The following is a 16911-nucleotide window of genomic DNA, read 5'->3' on the forward strand; positions in this document are numbered from 1 at the left end:
GGGGCATAAAACCTTGGGAGATTAGAAATTGACCAGGGAAAATCTCCTAAAGATGATATGATTTCAGAAGGACTTTGAAGGAGGGGAAAGCTATGGGCTGACAGATCTGAAGAGGGAGGAACGGGATTTAATTCACAAAAATGTCAGGAAAACAAAATTTGAAAGGAAAACATTACCAAGAGTGGAGCTTCAGTAGTAGGCTTCAGTCTGCAGTGGCCAGACTTTCTTCTTTTATTCTGCTCGGTACTGGTCAAAACAGCCTAAGCAGATCTGAAAAGGGAAAGTATAGCATTACAAACATGATTATGAACAAGAACATGCAAAAATAAGTCAAATGATAGCAAGAACTTATTCTGCCAGAATTTGAAAAATCAACGATGCTATCGAGGAAAAACAATAAAGTTAATTAAAGCCTATACGATGGTGAAAAACAAAAACCAAGACAATGCAATACATCATTTTTAAAAGTCTGTAAATTTAAAGTTATGAGCAATGGTAGGGCACGTCCTTTAAGAAGATTTTATTTTTGGATCCTTATGACATTTGCCACGATTTTGACTAATAGCAGTATTAGCGTGCAAGAGAATAAAAACAAGTTTAGCAATTCTACAGGGCAAGGTACAGCATACGATTTATGTAGTAATTGCTTATTACTGTTAATTACGCAAGCGGAAAGCCAAGGACTTTGGCCTCTGCAGACAGGAGGAGAAAGTTTCCCAACATCGCCTCCTCTCATTATTTACACGCCGGACACATGAGAGGGCCTAACCCCACTTATATGAAGACTGTGGACAATCTCGAGCCCCCAGAGGCTTGGAGATCCCTGGCTCGCCCCGCTCCAATCTGGATCCCAACCCAAAAAGAGTTTCAGATGGGGGCATTCCAAAGGCAGTCCAGAACTGAGCAACAACCAGGACAATCCCCAGCCTCGACTCTGAGGGGTTCGTTCATTCATTCATTCATTCATTCAATAGTATTTACTGAGCGCTTACTATGTGCAGAGCACTGTACTAAGCACTTGGAATGTACAAATCGGCAACAGATAGAGACAGTCCCTGCCCACTGATGGGCTTACAGTCTAATCGGGAATAATAATGTTGGCAATTAAGTGCTTACTACGTACAGAGCACTGTTCTAAGCATTGTGATAGATACAGGGTAATCAGGTTGTCCCACATGAGGCTCACAGTCTTCATCCCCATTTTACAGATGAGGGAACTGAGGCACAGAGAAGTAAAGTGACTTGCCCACAGTCACACAGCTGACAGGTGGCGGATCCAGGATTCGAACCCATGACCGCTGGCTCCCAAGCCCGGGTTCTTTCCACTGAGCCATGCTGTTCTAAGGCCCGGATCTGGTTGTCTCCCAGAGGAGGTCCGAGCAGTTTAGGAGTCAGTGGCACAGGAGTGGCGGCGTCACTTCTCTTCGTAAAGAGGGCACTGCCACAAGTGAGCCCGTCACTGGGCAGGGATTATCTCTATCTGTTGCCGAATTGCACATTCTAAGCGTTTAGTATAGTCCTCTGCACATAGTGAGCGCTCAATAAATACTACTGAATGAATGAATGAATGATCCACTTCAGGCTAAGTCCAGGCTGGTCTGTCTAGCACCCTAGCCTGGAATGCCCCAGATCAGTCAATGCTAATTAATGAGTGATTACTATGCTTCTCACTCTAGGCTTCAAGGCTGTCCATCACGTTGCCCCCTCCTTCCTCACCTCCCTTCTCTCTTTCTCCCGCCCACCCCGCACGCTCCGCTCCTCTGCCGCCCACCTCCTCGCCATCCCCTGTTCTCGCCTATCCCGCCGTCGACCCCCGGCCCACGTCCTCCCGCGGTCCTGGAACGCCCTCCCTCCTCACCTCTGCCAAACTCATTCTCTTCCCCTCTTCAAAAGCCTAATTAGAGCTCACCTCCTCCAAGAGGCCTTCCCAGACTGAGCGCCCCCTTTTCCCTCTGCTCCCTCTCTACCCCCCTTCACCTCCCCTCAGCTAAGCTCTCTTTTCTCCCATTTCCCTCTGCTCCTCCCCCTCTCCCTTCCCCTCCCCTCAGCACTGTGCTCCACCGCTCAATTGTATATATTTTCATTATACTATTTATTTTGTTAATGAGATGTACATCACCTTTATTCTATTTATTGCTATTGTTTTCATGAGATGTTCACCCCCTTGATTCTATTTATTGCTATTGTTTTTGTCTGTCTCCCCCGATTAGACTAGTAAGCCCGCCAATGGGCAGGGACCGTCTCTATCCGTTGCCGATTTGTACATTCCAAGCACTTAGTACAGTGCTCTGCACATAGTAAGCGCTCAATAAATACTACTGAATGAATGAATGAATGCGCAGAACACTGTACTAAGCCTTAATAAATATCACAATTACTATTAAGTGTTTGGCAAATTACAAGACCACAGGTGATTTGTTTTGTTGGTTTTTTTTTTTAAATATTTGTTTTGCAACCCACAGTACTAAACGCTGGGGTAGGTACAAGGTAATCAGGTTGGACATTGTCCATGTTCTAACATGGGGAATCACCCTCTTAATCCCCATTTTACAGATGAGGTAACTGAGGCACAGAGAAGTTAAGTGACCGGTCCAAGGTCACAGAGCAGACAAGAGGCGGAGCCGGGATTAGAACCCAGGTCCTTCTGCCTTCCAGGCCCGAATTTTATCCACTAGCTCTGCTGTTTCTCTATCAGGGTTGGTGGAAGTGATCCCTGGCCACAAAGAGAAGGGAAGCAGCGTGGGATTCAGACTGCGAGCCCCACGTGGGACAACCTGAATGCCTTGGATCTACCCCAGTGCTTGGAACAGTGCTTGGCACATAGTAAGCATCTTAATAAATACCATCATTATTAGAGAAGCAGCATGGCTCAGTGGAAAGAGCCCGGACTTGGGAGTCAGAGGGCATGGGTTCTAATCCTGACTCCACCGCTTGTCAGCTATGTGACTTTAGGCAAGTCACTTAACTTCTCTGGGCCTCAGTCACCTCATCTCTAAAATAGGGATTAAAAGTGTGAGCCCCACGTGGGACAACCTGATCACCTTGTATCCCCCCAGCACTCAAAACAGTGCTTTGCTATTATTATTATTATTATTATTATTAAAGAGTTGACAGTATACAGGGTGGCACATTTTGCATGGGGATGCTCCGACCCTACCTGACCCCAAAGGTTTTCACCTTGATGGCAGCTCAACCAAGATCCCCACACTTGGAGGGCCCAGGACCCTTCAGGGCTCTAAGAAACCTTGGGAAAAAGAGAGGTCAGGCAAAGGCATGCTACTCTACCAGGGCTGGGTCCGACCAAATGCTGAAGAAGTCTCTTTCCACAGCATTTCTTCTCCCTCCTTGGGTCTACTCAGGTTACTTGCTAAAATATTCATCACTTTTCCCTCTGTCACCACTGAAGAGGAACGTTTTCTTTCCCAGAAAAGATAATTACTGGCAGAAGCTTAGGACAGTGCTTTGTACATAGTAAGCACTTAACAAACGCCATTATTATTAAAAAGAGGCAACTAACACCAGGAACAGACAAGAACAGCAACCCTAAAAGGACACCTTTTCTTCACTAAACATCCTGCTTCTAATAATGTTGGTATTTGTTAAACGCTTACTATGTGCAGAGCATTGTTCTGAGCGCTAGGGTTGATACAAGGTCATCAGGTTGTCCCACGTGAGGCTCATAGTCTTCATCCCCATTTTGCAGATGAGGAAACTGGGGCACAGAGAAGTGAAGTGACTTGCCCACAGTCACAAAGCTGACAAGTGGCAGAGCCGGGATTCGAACCCATGACCTCTGACTCCCAAGGCCGGATTCTTTCCACTGAGCCACGCTGCTTCTAGCCCCAGAGTAACAGAATCTCCTGTGAATTCCGTAACAATTGCCCCCTTCGCCCCCCGCCTCTTTCCCCCAACCAGGGCAGGATCGAGGCCACCAGCGGAAGCGAGAGCAGTCCGGACAGCATTCCCAGCTTTCCAGGTTTAGTGTGGTTTGGGGAAGAACCTGGGAGTAGGGTAGGGAAAGGAGTGGGAGGATGTACAATGGCTGGAGGGGAAGTGGTAAAACTGTCCTCCCAAAACACGACCAACACCGGGAAGTTAGAAATCTCACCCCAACTGCTGCTAAAACTGCAGTGGCTGGAAATCTCAAGGAAACTAGCCGATGACAGGTCCTACCTGCATTAAATGCACTATTCCTATCCCACCTTGCTGCCTCCTGGCTCACCCCTCTCCAGCCCATTCTTGACTCTGATGCCTGGATCGTTTTTCTAAAAAAACATGCAATTTTCTTCTTCCTAACTCCAAAGTCTGCCCATCTACCTATGCTTCCAACAGAAACCCCTTATCTTCAGCTTTAAGGCACCCAATTGGCAAACCCCCTCCTACCTTTACCGCCTGACAGAGCACAGGCCTGGGAGTCGGGAGGTCATGGGTTCTAATCCCGGGCTCTGCCACTTGTCTGCTGTGCGACCCCGGGCAAGTCACTTCACTTCTTTGGGCCTCAGTTACCTCATCTGTAAAATGGGGATTGGGACTGTGAGCTCTGCATGGGACAGGAACCGAGTCCAGGTCCATTTGCTTGTATCCACTCCAGCGCTTAGTACAGTGCCTGGCACATAGCAAGTGCTTAATATAATAGTAATAATAATAATAAAACTCTAGATAGATATAGGTCTACTCTAGGTAACCAAGGCACAGAAAAGTTAAGTGACTGGTTCAAGGTCACTCACAGACAAGTGGAGGAAAAGACAAGCCTCTAGACTGTAAGCTCATTATGGACAGGAAACGTGTCTACCAACTCTGCTACACAGTACTCTCCCGAGTGCTTAGTACACTGTACTGAACACATTAAGCGCTCAATAAATATCTGTGATCGTTTGATACACCCTAGCCCACACACTTCACTCCTCTAGTGCCAACACTGTACAGTGTTAAGCGCTTAGTACATTGCTCTGCACACAGTAAGTGCTCAATAAATACAATTGAATGAATGAAAATTCACTGTATCTCGATCTTGCCTATCTCCTTGCTGACCCCTTGTAGAGAATCAGCGTGTTTCAGTGGAAAGAGCACGGGCTTGGGAGTCAGAGGTCATGGGTTCTAATCCCGGTTCCGCCTAAGTGTCAGCTGTGTGACTTTGGGCAAGTCACACTTCTCTAGGCCTCAGTTCCCTCATCTGTAAAATGGGGATTAAAACTGTGAGTCCCACTTGGGACAACCTGATCACCTTGTACCACCCCCCCACCAATGCTTAGAATAGTGCTTTGCACGTAATCATTATTATTATGTCTTCTCTCTGGCCTGGAACTCCCTCCCCCTTCACAGTCAACAGACCACCACTCTCCCTGCCTTCAAAATCCTCCTAAAATCACATCTCCTCCAAGAGGCCTTCTTTAAGACCTCATCTCCTCTATTTATCCTCCCTTCTGCATTGCCTATAAACTTGGACCTGTATCCCTCACCCTCAGCCGCACAGCACTTATGTAAACAGCACTTAAATACACTTTCCCACTTCCCCTGATTTATTTTATTGCCTGTCTTCCCCTCTAGACTCTATGCTCCTTGTGGGTGTGGGATAGGTTTACCAGCTCTTTGCACTGTACTCTCTAAAGTGTTTAGTACCATGTTCTGCACACAATAGGCACTCAATAATACCATTTATTAATTGAAATGTGGAGATCTTGGTCGGCTGTCTTGCCTGTCTACAAGCCTTCTTTTGTTCTTCACTACCTAGTTTTAGTCCTTAACCAAAAAGAAAAAAAAAAGGAATGGGAGGAAGAATAGAAAAGAAAACATGGAAAAAACATTAGTACATAATCCTAATTTTAGTACACAAACATTAGTCTACATATTTGTCCATACGGTGAAAACTCAATAGAACAAAGACTACACCAAGAATCACCCTTTACACTGCAAGCTCTTTGTGGGAAGGGATCGTGACTATCTACAGCGTTTAGTACAGTGATCTGCACACAGTAAGCGCTTAATAAATGCCACTGATTGACTGAATCCGGTTACAGTGCATAAAAAACACCAAGGACCATCAAATTAGCTGTGTCAAAGAGAGCGTATCCATGGAACTTTACTCAAGGTGTTTGTAAAGCTAAAGTGCTTTGTGATTTTCAAACCACATCCCTGTATAACCTTGACAGAATTGATATGTTCTTGGAAAATTTCACCACTGTAACCGTGCTCTGAATGGGGATACTATACATTATACTAACTGAAATGTTGTTCTTTCCAGTGACATTCACCTTTCCTGAACTAGCTGAACTTGTAGGGAGGAGGGTAGATGGGAGAGAAATCAACTTTCCGAATTTCTGTTACAGATGGTTCATTTAACCCTATTCAGGAGGAAAAAAACAACAACAGAGATGTTACTTTTTGCTAGCAAATTGAAGGAAGTAAGAAGAAATCCTGGTCAGTAAAGAAGACAAACAAATACTGTTTTCTCAGTTCATACACTTACTATTATCAAACAGTAGCAGCAGATCAATTCCTTTTCAAATAGATCTAACTAATGTTGATCATTCCCAATCAACCTTAGTCAGAAATCAACATTCGACCTATTTTAAAAAGAGAGGGACAGCTACCTAGTCTCACTGTAGTAAGTACACGAACGGTTATTCTAAACACGTCTATTCCAAGAATTTGGGAAAGAAGATGAATTAAGGAGGAGACCAAGTGTCCCAGAAGCATCCGACCACTTGGCCCTGATTGCTCCATCGTCCGGGGATCCGGACTCTGGGAGGGGTGGCCTGTTGATTGAAAAATGCCACCAGCCACTTTCGAAGGCAGCAGAGACTGTACTCCACATTTCCGAATTTGGGGAAGGCTCTGGTGGTTTAGTGGTGCCGGGAAGGGCGAAGAGATGGAGAGATTAAGAATGAGCTTCTCTAGGCAATAATGAACTTTTTTTTTTACTGTCGCAAATTTTTCATTTAATCCAGCCTCCCTCTCTGCGCCAGGGACTGCGTTCTCAGAAAACAGCCCCCTATTATTTCCAGTGCATAGTAAGAAGGAAGCTTTCATGCACTGTAAATGCATTATAGAGATGATAACTAGTGATTTATCTAACTGATTTATTCTAGAAACCTACACTGTGCAATACTTACAATGTTTTTGGAGGATAAATCCCCACCAGCACCCTGACCTCTCCTTCGCAGCTGTAAACTACTGACAGGACTTATTGTTTATGGCTTTCTTTCCTCAAAGCCTTGTTCAAATTGAGGAATTTCAGTTTAGAATGCCACATATCATTCAGTCTGTTGAAGCGGTTACTTCCCGGCAACCGGGACCTGCATTATTCCAATACATTGCATTGTTTCTTCTCCCAACCTTACTTCTGCTTGTTTCCCTTTGGCCCTCAACAGGAAAACTGTTTAAGTAGTTTATGGCCAACTGCAAATAAATATTAAACATTATCCTGAATGCTCCAGGACCTCATTTCTAATAATGCAGTCTTGCCATCTGAATATTTCAGAGAGGTCTTTCAGAACTAGCTCAAAACCCCCATTGGATAGCTACAGTTGACAAGTTCCGGCAACATCTGTGAGCACACTGTGGCTGAGGGCAACTTTCAAAGACAGCAAACGGTAGGCTTGCTCTCAAAGACCTTAGAGTCTAACGGGGGGACAGGGAAAACACAAGTTCCACATATAAAAACAGAAGCAGAAGCATAAAAACTAAGAACATTTGTTTCTATAAATTATACATAGCTGTGTTTTGTACTTGAACACCTTGAATGAAATTCACTGACAGATGCATATAAAACTAAAGAGGTCAATGTGGGACCCAAAATATTGGCTGCATTGTTTACACACAGACACATGCGTACATAATCCTTTGTGCTGCCAGGTTTGTCATTTGCAGTGTGTAGCAATTTGACTTCTGCCTTAGTCTCATGAAGTTTCTTAAGCTTTGGTCAAGAAATGTCACTTTTTCTTTAGAGAGCACCGCACCATGCTGGCCTATTAGACTGTGAGCCCGTTGTTGGGCAAGGATTGTCTCTCTCTGTTGCCGAATTGTACATTCCAATTCTATGCGCTTAGTACAGTGCTCTGCACATACTAAGCGCTCAATAAATATGACTGGATGAATGAATGAATGAATTTTCAGCTGGGATGCAACATCGCCTAAAGCTTTGTTTTTCTGTACCCTAAGCAAATTATGCCAGTTTTTGCATAGGCACCCTGTGGAGATTGCAAGTTTGATATACAGTCGGCTTTCCCATTATGTGGGGGCTATGTCCCTGAAGAATCTTATGTTTTAGTACTCTTTTGCCTGGACCAATGCCTTATGAATCTACATCTAATGAATCCACATCAGATCTACATCTCTACGCATGACCTTCTCTCCTTCCCTGTAATTTGGCAATTCCACCTGCCTTCAGGACATATCTATTTGGATGTCCCGCTGACCCCCTCCAATTAAACATGTCCAAAACTGAACTCCGTAGTTTCCCACCCAAACCCCACCCTCCCCATCCCTGTAGATAACCCCATTACCCTCCGTATCTCACAAGCCCTTAATCTTGGCCTTGTCCTCGGCACATCTCTCTCATTCCTCCCGCCTATTCGATCTGCCACCAAATCCTGTCGGTTCGATCTTCACAACACTGCTAAAAACACCCCCCCACCCCCCCAATTCCTCTCCATCCAAACTTTTACCATGCTGACCCAAAAACTTAGCCTGTCCCGCCTCGACTACTGCATCTGACTCCTCGCTGACCTCCCGGCTTCCTGTCTCTCCCCTCTCCGATCCATACTGCACTCCGACGCACAGATCATTTATCAAGAGAAACATTGGGTCCATGTCTCCCCACATCTCAAGAACCTCCAATGGCTGCCCATCCACTTCCACAACAAAGAGAAACTCCTTACTGATGGCTTTAAAGTACTGTATCAGCTTGTCCCATCCTACCACACCTCACTAATCTTCCAGTACAACCCGGCCCACACACCCAGCTCCCGTGTCCCGATCGCGTCTATCTGGTCATTGACCCTTTTCTCATGAGCCTGGAACTCCCTCCCCCTCCATATACGCCAGGTCGCCACTCTCTCCATCTTCAAAGCATTATTAAGGTCAAGACTTCTCCAAAAGGCCTTCCCCAATTAAGCCCTCTTTTCCCTGGATCGCTCTCCAGAAGGACTTCGATCAGTGACCTTCGGACATTTGATATTTGCCCCTCCTCCCACCTCCTCCAGACCACAGGACACTTATGTATATATCTTTAAATTATATATTATAAATTACTTATTTATATTAATGTCTGTTTCCCCGCTCTAGGTTGTAAACTTGTTAGGGGCAGGGGACATGTCTGCTAATTCTGTTGCATTGTATTCTGCCAAGCACAGTGTTCTGCAGTACAGTGTTCTGCATAGTAAACACTGAATAAATACCATTGATTGATTGATGAATGTGTAATATGATTTTTTATTATAATAATAATAATGTTGTTAAGCGCTTACTATGTGCAGAGCACTGTTCTAAGCGCGGAGGGAGATACAGGGTCATCAGGTTGTCCCACATGAGGCTCACAATCTTAATCCCCATTTTACAGATGAGGGAACTGAGGCCAAGAGAAGTTAAGTGATTGGCCCAAGGTGAAACAGCAGGCAAGTGGTGGAGCCAGATTTAGAACTCAGGTCCTTCTGACTCCCAGGCCCATGCTCTCTATCCACTAGGCCATGTTGCTGCACCATTATTTTGGAGACCACATTTGCATTGTATCCAGACAATTGTACCTTGTGGGAAGAACATTCCCTGATTACTCAATAGCAGCCTATCCAAAATGCAGAATGAAAGCATATATCATAAAAAACTGGAATTTGCTATTGTATGGCACTGTTTCTATTTATTCAGTGTGCTTTCCCATCAATTATCTTGATTTGGCCTCAATGCCGTGTACGATGTACAAGGGGTGGGGTGGGGCGGGGAGAGGCACAGTAGCTTAGTGGAAAGAGCATGGGCTTGGGAGTCAGAGGTCATTCGTTCTAAACTCAGCTCCGCCACTTGTCAGCTGTGTGACTTTGGGCAAGTCACTTAACTTCTCTGTGCCTCAGTGAACTCATCTGTAAAATGGGGATTAAGATTGTGAGCCCCACGTGGGACAACCTGATTACCTTGCATCTACCCCAGCGCTTAGCACAGTGCCTGGCACATAGTAAGCGCTTAACAAATATCATATTATTATTATTACTATATTAAATTAATATGAAGAGCCTGAGACAGAGAGGCTCAGTTACTTGCCCACAATCAAACTGCAGGCCAGTGACAAAGCTGAGACTAGAATCCAGGTCCAAAGACTCACAGTCCCCCACTTTTTCCACAAGACTATGTTGCCTCCCATATTTTGCAAGCTTATAGTTTCAAATTACATTGATAAAGACTGTTTTAGTGGTTCTAAATTTTTCTAATCAAGAGCCCTAGACCAAGATAAACGAGTTTTTGAGAACGTTACAAGACTTTCATTTTTCCTTTCACAACATGAGTCCTCTAGACTGTAGGCTCCTTATGGGCAGGACACGTGCAGACCAACTCTGTTGTACTGTACTCTCCCAAGAGTTTAGTAGAGTGCTCGGCACACAGTAGGCACTCAGTAAATACACCAATTGATCTGCAGTGGCTTAAGTCTGGATTCTTCAAACATCCACTTTTGCTCTTTTCTCTTTAATCTTGCCACTCTTAACACTCGTAACACTGCCCTTCCACGTGCCTCCCTGTTTCGGCTCTACTATGTTCCTCAATGCCACCTGAAGGAAGAATATAAACCAGAAAGGAGGAAGAGGGAAAATGGGTATTCAGGCCTCCTACATCATTCCCACCTATACTTTATTCCCTGTACCTATTTCATTGCCCCCCCCATCTCTCCTCAGCTAAGCCCCCTTTTCCCCCCTTTTCCCTCTGCTCCTCCTCCCTCCCTTCCCCTCCCCTCAGCACTGTGCTCATCTGCTCATTTGTATAGATTTTGATTACCCTATTTATTTTGTTAATAAGATGTACATCCCCCTGATTCTATTTATTGCTATTGTTTTTGTCTGTCTCCCCGAAATAGACTGTAAGCCCGTCAATGGGCAGGGACTGTCTCTATCTGTTGCCGAATTGTACATTCCAAGTGCTTAGTACAGTGCTCTGCACATAGTAAGCGCTCAAGAAATACAATTGAAAGAATGAATGAATGAATTTATCCCATCTAGCCCAAGTCCCAAATAATCATTAAATAGTACATATTGAGGATCTATTTTGTGCAGAGTAATAATATTTGTGGTATTTGTTACACATTCACTATGTGCCAGGCATTCTACTAAGTGCTCGGGTAGATACAAGCTAATCGAGTTGGATGCAGTCTCTGTCCCACATGGGGTCAGTCACGGTCTTAATCCCCATTTCACAGATGCGGTAACTGAGGCACAGAGAATTAAAGTGACTTGCCCACAGTCATACAGCAGACAAGTGGCAAGGCTGAGATTAGAACCCAGGTCCTTCTGACTCCCAGGCCTATATTCTATCCGATAAGCCATGCTGCTTCTCGAAGTACTATACTGAACGGTTGGGAGAAGATAACTGAAGTCAGAGACACAGCTCCTGCCTTCAAGGAGCTTAAAATGAGATGGGGGAGACAAAGTATTTTTCCATAAGAGTTGAGCAGGAGAAAAAACAAGCATTAGGTAAATGTATCGAGCAATACCCCACCCCTCCACAGTCCCACAGCACCTATGCCCACATTCATCTGTAATTTACTTTAATGACTGTCTCCCCCTCTAGTCTGTAAGCTCCTTGTGGGCAGGGATTGTCTATCCCTACTTTTTTGTATAAGCCCTGGCGTAAATACAACTATAACAGATCAGACAAACTCTCCCTGGCCCACATAGGTGTAGGTGAGGACAGACAGGGAAAGACAACTTTAAGAGTGGACTGCAGCAAGTAAGGGAGTCAACAAGCCAAGCTGACAATTTCAAGCCAAGTAAAAGAATGAATCTCCAAATCCCTCCAATTGGTTCACCCCTCCCTCCATATCAAGCAAGAACTGCTCACAATCTGCTTCCACGCTTCTGACCAACTCGATTTACTTTACATAGCAGCCCTCTTCACCGGCTACTCTCTAGCTCTCTTTATTCTTCCCAAGAAAACTTTCTAACTACACCTCATTCACTTTGTACTACACCAGGCTGAAGCTCTCTCAATCAATAAAGAATAAGTAATCAATTAATAATGAAGCAGCATGGCCTACTGGTTAGAGCCCAGGCCTGGAAGTTAAAAGGAACCTGGGTTCTAATCCCAGCTCTGCCACTCGTCTGCTGTGTGACCCTGGACAAGTCACTTCACTTCTTTGGGCCTCAGTTACCTCATCTGTAAAATGGGGATTAAGACTGTGAGCCCCATGTGGGACAGATTATGAGCAACTTGATTGGCTTGTATCTACCTCAGTACACTGCCTGCACATAGTAAGCACTTAAATACCATTGATAATAATAATATTTATTGAACACGTACTGTCTGGAGCATTTTACTAAGTGCTTGGAAGAATCCAATAGAGTAATAATAATAATAATAGTGGTATTTATTAAGGGCTTATTATATAATAATAATAATAATGTTGGTATTTGTTAAGCGCTTACTATGTGCAGAGCACTGTTCTAAGCGCTGGGTAGATACAGGCTAATCAGGTTGTCCCTCGTGGGGCTCACAGTCTTCATCCCCATTTTACAGATGAGGTAACTGAGGCCCAGAAAAGTGAAGTGACTTGCCCACAGTCACACAGCTGACAAGTGGCAGAGCCAGGATTCAAACTCGTGACCTCCGACTCCCAAGCCCGGGCTCTTTCCACTGTGCCACGCTGCTTCCCCAATATGCCAACTACTGCTCTAAACGCCAGGGTAGATACAAGATAATCAGGTCAGACATAGTCTGTCCCACATGGGGCTCACAGACTCTTCCCTACCCTCAAGGATCTCACAGATCAGACAGAACACAGAAATGCCACCTCCTCCAAAAAGCCATCTCTGAAGAAGCCTCAAAACCCAAATCACGTCAACCCATCAGCCACCTTATATATATTGATTTATATCCTCATTCGGCACTTACGGTTATATGCATGATGAACAGTAATGCCGATTTATTATTTATCCCGTCTGCAAATATTTTTTAACGTCTGTTTCCTCCATTACAGTGTAAGCATGCCGAAGGCAGAGAATCTATCTCCTGTTAGGCTGAACTGTGCCAAGCATTCAGTACAACACACTGCACTCAGTGGGTTCTCAATAAAGACCTTCTATCTTTAAAGTTGGGGTCCGAGACTCCTTACCGCTCTATATAAGCACGCCTTCTCAACAAAGCTCTGCAAACTCTTCAGAGTTTTAAGGTTTTCTGTTGTGGTATTTGTTAAGTGCTTACTATGTGCCTGGAACTCTACTAAGCGCTGGGGTAAATAGAGATAATCCTGTTGGGCACAGTCCATGTCCCACAAGGGGCTCAGAGTCTTAATCCCTATTTTACAGACTAGGTAACGGAGGCACAGAGAAGTTAGGTGACTTGCTCAAGATCACGCAGCAGACAAGGGGCAGGGCTGGGATTTGAACCCGGGTCCTCTGACTCCCAGGCCTGTGCTTTTCCTGCTTTTCAGAGGTGATTCTTTAAAGGTTGTAAAGGTAGCCTTCTGGCAGGCGGTGTCCGGCGGCCCCGGATGAGATGGCAGACCACGGACCCCTGGTCTTAAAGGGGATCCAAGCCACGGGGGACTCAGTCCTTGCCCACTCCCTAGTTTCAGGGATTGGAGTTTCCAATGGCCAGGGTTCTGCAGCACAGCGCTTCTCAATATTCTCAAAGTTGCAAAGAAGAGCTGCCATTTGGACCTCCTTCTGTGCAGCAGAGGGAAATCGATCATTAAAGGAGGAAGGGAGGGACATGTTTTGACTATTTTGGAAAGATGATCTGGAGAGCAGAGACTGAAGGCAGGGAAACAAATAACTCATTCTCAATCTCTTCTGTGGGTTCCTCCTCTGCTTCCCACCCCCTTTTTGTGGGACTCCCTCATGAGTCAGTTTTCCATCTCCGCCCACTCCCTTAGAAAGCTCATTCGCTACCATGGCTTCAACTATACCACCTCTTTGCAGATGATTACCCAAATCTTCACCTCCAGACCTGATCTCTTTTCCTTTTGGCAGACTCGCATTTCCTCCTGCCTTCAAGACATCTCTTTTTGGAAATCCCACTGACCCCTCAAATTTAAAATGTCCAAAACAGAATACCTTATCTTCCAAACCTTCCAAATGTCCTCCCCCTGATTTTTTCCGTCACTGTGAACAGCACCACCATCCTTCCTGACTCACAAGTCTGTAACCTTGACATTATCCCCGACTCATCGCTCCTTAAATCTATCACTAAATCCTGCCGGTTCGACCTTCACAACATCGCTAAAATCCACCCTTTCCTCTCCGACCAAACTGTTACCACGTTAATCCGAGCACTCATTTTATGCTGCCTTGGTTACTATATCAGCCTCCTTGCTGACCTCCCTGCCTCCTGTCTCTCTCTATTCTAGTCCATGCTTCTCTCTGCTGCCCGGGTCTTCTATAAAAACGTTCAGGCCACGCTTCCCCACTCCTCAATAATAATAATAATAATGTTGGTATTTGTTAAGCACTTACTATGTGCAGAGCACCGTTCTAAGCTCTGGGGTAGATCCAGGGTAATCAGGTCATCCCACGTGAGGCTCACAGTTAATCCCCATTTTACAGATGAGGGAATTGAGGCACAGAGAAGTTAAGTGACATGCCCACAGTCAGCTGACAAGTGGCAGAAGCAGATTTCGAACCCATGACCTCTGACTCCCAAGCCCGGGCTCTTTCCACTGAGCCACGCTGCTTCTCTAAGAACCTCCAGTGGTTGCCCATCCACCTCTGCATCAAAACAAAACTCCTCACCTTTGGCTTTAAAGCACTTAATCATTTTGCCCCCTCCTACCTTACCTCGCTGCTCTCCTACTACAACCCAGCCCGCACACTTCACTCCTGTAATACCAACCTAATCACCGCTGAACTCCAGCCTACATCCTGCCTCTGGCCTGGAACGCCCAGCCTCTTCATATCCGACAATGACTCTCCCCACTCTCAAAGCCTTATTGCAGGCCCATCTCCTCCAAGAGGCCTCCCTGACTAAACCCTCATTTCCTCTTCTCCCACTCCCTTCTGCGTCACTCTGATTTGCTCCGTTGATTCACCCCTCCCTCAGCCCCACAGCACTTGTGTACAGATCCTAGTGGATACAGCATGGGCCTGGGAGTCAGAAGAACCGCGAGTTCTAATCCCAGCTCTGCCACTTGTCTGCTGTGTGATCTCGGGCAAGTCACCTCACTTCTCTGTGCCTCATTAACCTCAGCTGTAAAATGGGGATTAAATCTGCAAGCCCCATATGGGACAAGGACTGTGTCTACCCTGATTTGCTTATAATAATAATAATGTTGGTATTTGTTAAGTGCTTACTATGTGCAGAGCACTGTTCTAAGTGCTGGGGTAGATCCAGGGTAATCAGGTTGTCCCACGTGAGGCTCACAGTTAATCCCCATTTTACAGATGAGGTAACTGAGGCACAGAGAAGCGAAGTGACTTGCCCGCAGTCACACAGCTGACAAGTGGCAGAGCCGGGATTAGAACTCGCAGTTCTTCTGACTCCCAGGCCCATGCTGTATCCACTGAGCCATGCTGCTATCCACCCCAGTGCTTAATACAGTGCCTGGGACACAGCAAACGCTGGACAAATACCAGACTTATCATTATTATTATAGCCATAGTTTATTTACTTCTATCTCCCCCTCTAGACTGTAAGCTCACTGTGGGCAGAGAATGTTTCTACTGACTGTTTATATTGTTATACTGTATTCTGCCAAGTGCTCATTCTGCACACAGTAAGCACTCAATAAATACGACTTACTGAATGAAATAACAAAGCTGATGTGGGGGGAAGACAAGTGTTTGAAACAGGTGGTGAATGATTATCAATCAATCTGTCCATGGTAGTTGTTAAGCGCTTACTATGTGCAGAGCACTGTACTAAGTGCTTGGGAAAGTACAATACAATGGAGCTGCCAGACATGCTATCTGCCTGCCAGGAGCTTACAGTTTGCAGGAGCAGACAGAAATTAAAACAGATTAAGGGTAGGGGAAATAGTATAAGAATATTTACCTATGATTAGATTGTTGGGCTGGAGTGAGTATGGCAGTACTTAAGAGGTTTATAGTCAGTTTCATAGTCGAAAGCAAAGGGAGGGCTGATAGGAGAAATAAAGGGTTTAGCTTGGGCAGGCCTTTTGGAGACATGATTTTAGGAGGGTTTTGAAGGTGGGGAGAGTGGCAGACTGCCCCATATGAAAAGGGAAGAAGTTCCAGGCTCAAGGGGTCGGTAACCCTTGGTTGGCAGTACAGAATTTCTGTCTGATGCAGAGGTGGGTGGGCAACCACTGGAGATTCTGAAGAGTGGGGATCTATGGACTGAATGGCTTTCTGAAAAATGATCCCGGCAGCAGAGCAAAGTATAGGCAGAAGAAAGAAATAGGATACAAGAAGGTCAGCAAGAAGACTGACGCAATAGCCGAGGCGGGAAATGGTGAGTGCTTCGATCAGCATAGTCTGAAGGGAGGGAAAAGGTCAGATTCTAGAGGTGATGTGAAGGAAGAACCGACAAGACTTAGCGACAGCTTGAATGCGTGGGTTTAATGACAGAGATGAGTCAAGGACACCGCCAAAGTTAAGGGCTTTTGGGACAGGAAACATGGTGGTCCCGCTACAGTGTTAGAAAAGACAAGGGGATGACGGGGGTTTGGGTAGAAAGAGGAGGAGTTCTGTTTTGAACAAGTTAAATTGGAGGTGTCGGCAGGACATCCAAGTAGAGATGATCTGAAGGCAGGAGGAAATGTGA

General features: G+C 45.4%; 1 protein-coding gene across 8 annotated transcripts in view; it reads right to left on the bottom strand.

Moving 5' to 3' along the window:
• ANKRD12 (ankyrin repeat domain 12) overlaps positions 1 to 16911 on the bottom strand; it is a 132126-nt gene that overhangs the window by 91224 nt on the left and 23991 nt on the right. For 7 of the 8 annotated variants that reach the window (XR_005660040.1, XR_005660041.1, XM_029066412.1 and 4 more), the window contains exon 2: positions 177 to 270. The gene's annotated coding sequence lies outside the window, so the exon portion shown is untranslated. Of the gene's footprint in view, positions 1 to 176; positions 271 to 7112; positions 7135 to 16911 lie in introns of those variants that run through there. The other variant, XM_039912138.1, reaches the window with a different exon arrangement.

The sequence above is a fragment of the Ornithorhynchus anatinus genome, chromosome 5 (assembly GCF_004115215.2).
Source record: "Ornithorhynchus anatinus isolate Pmale09 chromosome 5, mOrnAna1.pri.v4, whole genome shotgun sequence".
In the NCBI taxonomy this organism is placed as follows: domain Eukaryota; kingdom Metazoa; phylum Chordata; class Mammalia; order Monotremata; family Ornithorhynchidae; genus Ornithorhynchus; species Ornithorhynchus anatinus.